At 66.3% G+C, this 5,373-nt stretch overlaps 1 pseudogene; it reads right to left on the bottom strand.

The window, feature by feature from the left end:
- Window positions 1-3,462: 3,462 nt before the first annotated feature.
- On the bottom strand, window positions 3,463-4,710 carry LOC142000572 (uncharacterized; annotated as a pseudogene).
- Window positions 4,711-5,373: the final 663 nt, after the last annotated feature.

Raw genomic sequence — 5,373 nt, 5'->3', positions numbered from 1 at the left:
CAGTGGGTCTCATCTGGGTCAGCTGAACCTGCTCCGAGTGAAGATGCAGGTAAGAGCTTGAGCTCCATTGTGGCTGGTCCAGTTGTAGCGTGGCCAGGAGCCAAGGCCGGACCTGGGACAGCTGAATCCAGCCCGTGGGGTGGGGTGGGAACGGATGGGGGGGAGGAGCTGGGTTTGGGGCTGGGGAGGGGCGTTGTGGTGGGGGGGAAGGGCAGAAGCATTTTGGGGTGAGAGCAGGACGGGGGCTGGACTCTGTGGGACAGAGAAGTGGGAGAGATGGGTTTGGGGACTGGGGAGGAGGCTTGATGGGCTGGGGGGAGAGGGAGGTAGTGAGGCCGGATGGGGTCCTAGAGGAGGGAGGCCGAGGAGTTTGATTTTGTGGTGGGGAGGAGGAGGAGGGAGGGAGTGTTATGGGCTGAGGTGAATTTTGTGGGGTGGGGGGAGGACAGGCTGGGTGCATCCAGTCCCCACCCACACTCCATTTCTTCCCATCCATGCCCCGCCCCCCACCCACACCTCCTTCCTCCCCCTCCCCTCCATCCCCAGCCCCCTGCACGCCCACACCCCCTTTCCCCCCATCCAGGCCCCTGTCCCCTTCCCACACCCCCCTTCCTCCCATCCAGCCCCTTCCCCCACCTACACCCTCCTTCCTCCCATCCAGGCCCCTGCCCCCACCCACACCCTCCTTTCTCCCATCCAGCCCCCTTCCCCCACCTACACACTCCTTCCTCCCATCCAGCCCTTGCCCCCCGCCCACACCACCTTCCTCCTATCCAGCCCTTGCCCCACACCCACACCGCCTTCGTCCCATACAGCCCCCTGCCAACACCCCCTTCCACCCATCCAGGCCCCTACTCACTGCCCACATCCCCTTCCTCCCACCTAGACCACTGCCCTCCCACCCCTTTCATCCCATCCCAGCCCCTTACCAAAAACCCATTCCTCCCATCCAGCCCCCCCCATCCCCGCTGTCTTCCTCCCATCTAGCCTTCTCCCCTCGGTCCCCACCCCCTTCCTCCCATCCAGCCCTTGCCCCTGCCCACACCCCCTTCCTCCCATCCAGCCCTTGCCCCTGCCCACACCCCCTTCCTCCCATCCAGCCCTTGCCCTCGCCCACACCCCCTTCCTCCCATCCAGCCCCCTGCTCCCGCCTACACCCTCCTTCCTCCTATCCAGCCCTTCCCCCCACCCACACCCCCCTTCCTCCTATCCAGCTTTTGCCCCACACCCACACCGCCTTCGTCCCATCCAGCCCCTGCCCACACCCCCTTCCTCCCTTCCAGCCCTTGCCCTTGCCCACACCCCCTTTCTCCCATCCAGCCCCCCGCTCCCGCCTACACCCTCCTTCCTCCTATCCAGCCCTTCCCCCCGCCCACGCCCCCCTTCCTCCTATCCAGCCTTTGCCCCACACCCACACCGCCTTCGTCCCATCCAGCCCCAAGCCCCCACCTACACACTCCTTCCTTCCATCCAGGCCTCTGCCCCCGCCCACACCCCCCTTCCTCTTATCCAGCCACCTCCCCTCGGTCCCCACCCCCTTCCTCCCATCCAGCCCTTGCCCCCCACCCACACCCTCCTTCCTCCCACCCAGTCCCCTGCCCTAACCTACACCCTCCTTCCTCCCATCCAGCCCCCTGCCCCCGCCCACACCCGCCTTCCTCCTATCCAAGCTCCTGCCCACCGCCCAAACCCTCCTTCCTCCCACCCAGTCCCCTTCCCCCCACCCCCTTCCCCCACCTACACCCTCCTCCCTCCCATCCAGGTCCCATCCCCCTGCTCCCCTCCCACTCCTTCTTCTTCCCAATCAGCGCTGGCCCCTGCCCACACACCCCTTCTCCTTCCCAGTCCCCTGCCCCCCCACCCCTTTCCTCCCATCTCACCTTCCTTCCATCCCCTCCTTACCACACCCCCCTTCCTCCCATCGAGCCCCCCATCTCCACTTCCTTCCTCCTATCTAGCCTCCTCCCCTCGGTTCCCACCCCCTTCCTCCCATCCAGGCCCCTGCCCCCCGCCCACACTCCCTTCCTCCTATCCACCCTCCTGCCCCCCCACACCCTCTTCCTCCTATTCATCCCCCTGGCCCCTGCCCACACGCCCTTCCTCCCACCCAGCCCCCTGCCCCTGCCCACACCCCCCTTCCTCCCATCTAGCACTCTGCCCCTACCAAGGCCCCCCTTCCTCCTATCCAGCCCTTGCCCCCGCACACCTCCTTCCTCCCATTCAGCCCCCTGCCCCCACCCCCTTCCTCCCACCCAGTCCCCTGCCCCCCGCCCACACCTACTTCCTCCCATCCAGCCCTTGCCCCTGCTCACACACCCCTTCCTCCCACCTTGTCCCCTGCCCCCCCCACCCCTTTCCTCCCATCTAGGCCCCTTACCACACCCCTCTTCCTCCCATCCAGCCTCTTCCCCTGGGTGCCCACCCCCTTCCTCCCATCCAATTCTTGCTCCCCGCCCACACCCCCTTCCTCCCACCCCAGCCCCCTGGTCCCCGCCCACACCCCCTTCCTCCCACCCCAGCCCCCTTCCCCTGCCCACACCCCCCTTCCTCCCATCTAGCACCCTGCCCTCCCCCCACATTTCCTCCCATCCAGCACCCTGCCCCCACAGATGCCCCCTTCCTCCTATCCAGCCCTTGCCCCCCCACACCTCCTTCCTACCATTCAGCCCCCTGCCCCCCCTTTCCTCCCATCCAGGCTCCTTCCCACACCCCCCTTCCTCCCATCCAGCCCCCCCATCACCACCCCCTTCTTCCCATCCAGTCCTCTGCCCCCCGCCCACACCTGCTTCCTCCCATCCAGCCCTTGCCCCCCGCCCACATCCCCTTCCTCCCATCCAGCCCCCCATCCCCACCCCCCTTCCTCCTATCCAGCCCCTTCCCCACACCCCCACCCCCGCTTGCCCACATCCGCCTTCCTGCCCTCCAGCCCCCTGCCCAGACCATTTAGCTGCCTGCCCTAGCTCACAAGCCCCATAGATGCTCCGGGAACCTAGGGCGTCCCCCCCCACAGACGAGAACCCCCTAAGTAAATCACTTAGCCGATGTCTGTGCAGGTGGGGCTCGCTCCAGCTCGGCAGAGGCCCCGGCTCAGCCTTCAGGAGCTGTGCACTGCAGCCGCCCCGTGGGTCCGTCTCTGGACGTCTTCTCATCACTTTCCTCCCGTCGATGGGCCGGCGTCCGCGTGCGTCTCTAAGGACGCGGCTCTGCTACCGACCCTCCATCCCCAAAGCGCCCTTCGGCTGGGTCCCGGCAGGGAGAGGGCTGGCCGGTGCCGTCAGTTCTTTCCTCATCCCTGGTGGCTGGGTCCGGTTCGGCCACGGCCCTGTGGAGGGGTGGGGCCCGGCATTGCTGTCTTGGGGCTCTGCTGGCAGCCTCACGTGCAGATCGGGCCTGCCTGGCAAGCCGGGGGCCGCGACAGGCGTGCCCCCCCCCCTCCCCGGCTGCAGTCCCCACCCTGTGTATTCAGGGCCGTGCTGGCAGAGTCGTCGCTGGTCTCAGGCGGCTGCTGGCCTCCTCCCCGGCGCGTCCTGGCCAGGCCTGTCTGGCAGCCTTGCGTGGGCGCCGTATCTCGCCCCCGCACACGCTGCACTCGCGGCCGCGTGGCTGGAGTCCCCAGCCCCCGTGGCGCCGGCTCCTCCGGGGCGTCTCTCCCACCTGGAGCCGCCCCAGCACCCGGTAGTAGACGTGGCAGCTGAAGCCTTCCCGCAGCCCCTGCTTCACGTGCTGGGTCAGGGCCTCCAGGCTGGGGAACACTCGGCAGCAGGCCAGGCACCGCAGGCCCTGCTCGGTGGTGAGGAGCCACTCTGGGGTCGTGCCCCGCGGCGGTTGTGGAGCCTCCTCTGCTGGCCCCCCAGCGCCGCCCTCTGGCTCTGGGTCCACGTCCCCCAGCTCGGACTTGGTGTGGGAGCTGCTCAGGTCCGACCCGGCAAAGCTTTCTCCTCCGGTGTAATTGGCCTTAAAGATGCGGGGGCGCTTCCTAATGGCCCCAAAGCCGGCTCCGGTCTCCCAGGCCACCGAGACGCCGTTCACGGCCCTGACCCTCATGTAGAAAAGGGACTGTTCTTCTCCCGCCCCCTCGGCCTCTCTGGCACGGGCCGAGCGCTTTCTCGTCACGCCTGCGCCGGGTGGCTCACGCGGGGGCTGCGCACACAGGCGGTTGGAGGCCGCAGGCGCCACGCTGCGGGCGGATGAGTGGCTGGTGACGGATGTGGCCGTGGAGGTCTGCTGGCTTGGGTTCCTGGGGCCTGCAGAGGCAGAGACCCCCTCCTCCGCTGTTTCCCCGGGAACGGGGCTCCCGGTAGAGACCCCCTGATGAGGGGGCGACTCCCCTGATCTCTGCAACTCTGAAAGCAGAATGACAGCCCAACTCCGGCGGCCATCGCCCCCCTGCCGTGAGTCCCCCACCAGCTCCCAGCCCTGTGTCCCAGGCCCAAAGGGGCACCCCGCAGGCAGTAGGAGGGGATGGGCAAGGGGACGCACTGAGTACAGATATCAGGGGAGCACCCAGTCAGAGATCTGACACGCTGCCCCCAGGGAAGGGCCAGAGCCCCCTCGCTTGGCACACTGGAAACTAGGCTGGACAGAGCCCTAGACAACGTCCTGTCGGTGCAGATGCTGCCCTGGCCCCGGGGGATGGACACTCTGCCCAGCCCTCACATCTATGACCCTGGCATGGTTACCAGGAGCAGCCTGAGACCTGGCTATGCCCATCTCCAAGGCCCCTGGCGTAGGCTTGATACTCCAAGGGCCCAGGACTCTTTGCACTGGTGTTTCTACATGGAAGAGCCATTTTGTGCCCCCAGATATGATCTCTACTCCTTAAATCTCCTCTTCCTGGTGTCTCCTTCACCCCTGGGGGGCTCTGTGTTTCCCCCTTCCTCTTTTCCATTTAACCATTTAGAGGTCTCTGTCTCTCCCTACTTGGGGAATCTGTTTCTCCCACTGTGCCCTGGGGTCTCTGTCTCTCTCCCCTTCCCCCTTTGAGACCCTTACCGCCCTGGGACAGGCAAAGAGATAATTCAAGTTCTTCCTTGACCTAGGACCCCATGTGCCCTGCCAGCCTCTCCCTCGAGTGTCCTGTGGGCCCAGGGAATGTCCTGCTCACCTGACCCCTCCTGGGCAGCTCCAGGATTCACCTCTGGGGCGTCAGCAGGAAGCCCCTGGCTGCGCACCATGGTCCTGGCTCTGGGGACTCGGGCCAAGCCTGGTGCCTGTCACAGTCCTCGAAACCTCCTGGATTCTCTGTCCCAGCACCAGCCGGAAGGTCCGGGTCTCTGCTGGGGAAAGGATGGCGGTGTTGGTCCAATTCTCCAGCTAAATCTCCAAATCTCACCATGCAGGCAGCAGAGACAGGATCACGATTGACCTGAGCCA

The sequence above is a fragment of the Natator depressus genome, chromosome 17, assembly GCF_965152275.1.
Source record: "Natator depressus isolate rNatDep1 chromosome 17, rNatDep2.hap1, whole genome shotgun sequence".
NCBI lineage: Eukaryota > Metazoa > Chordata > Testudines > Cheloniidae > Natator > Natator depressus.
Note: the sequence above shows the minus strand (reverse complement) of the source record. Positions and strands in the feature narration are given on the sequence as shown.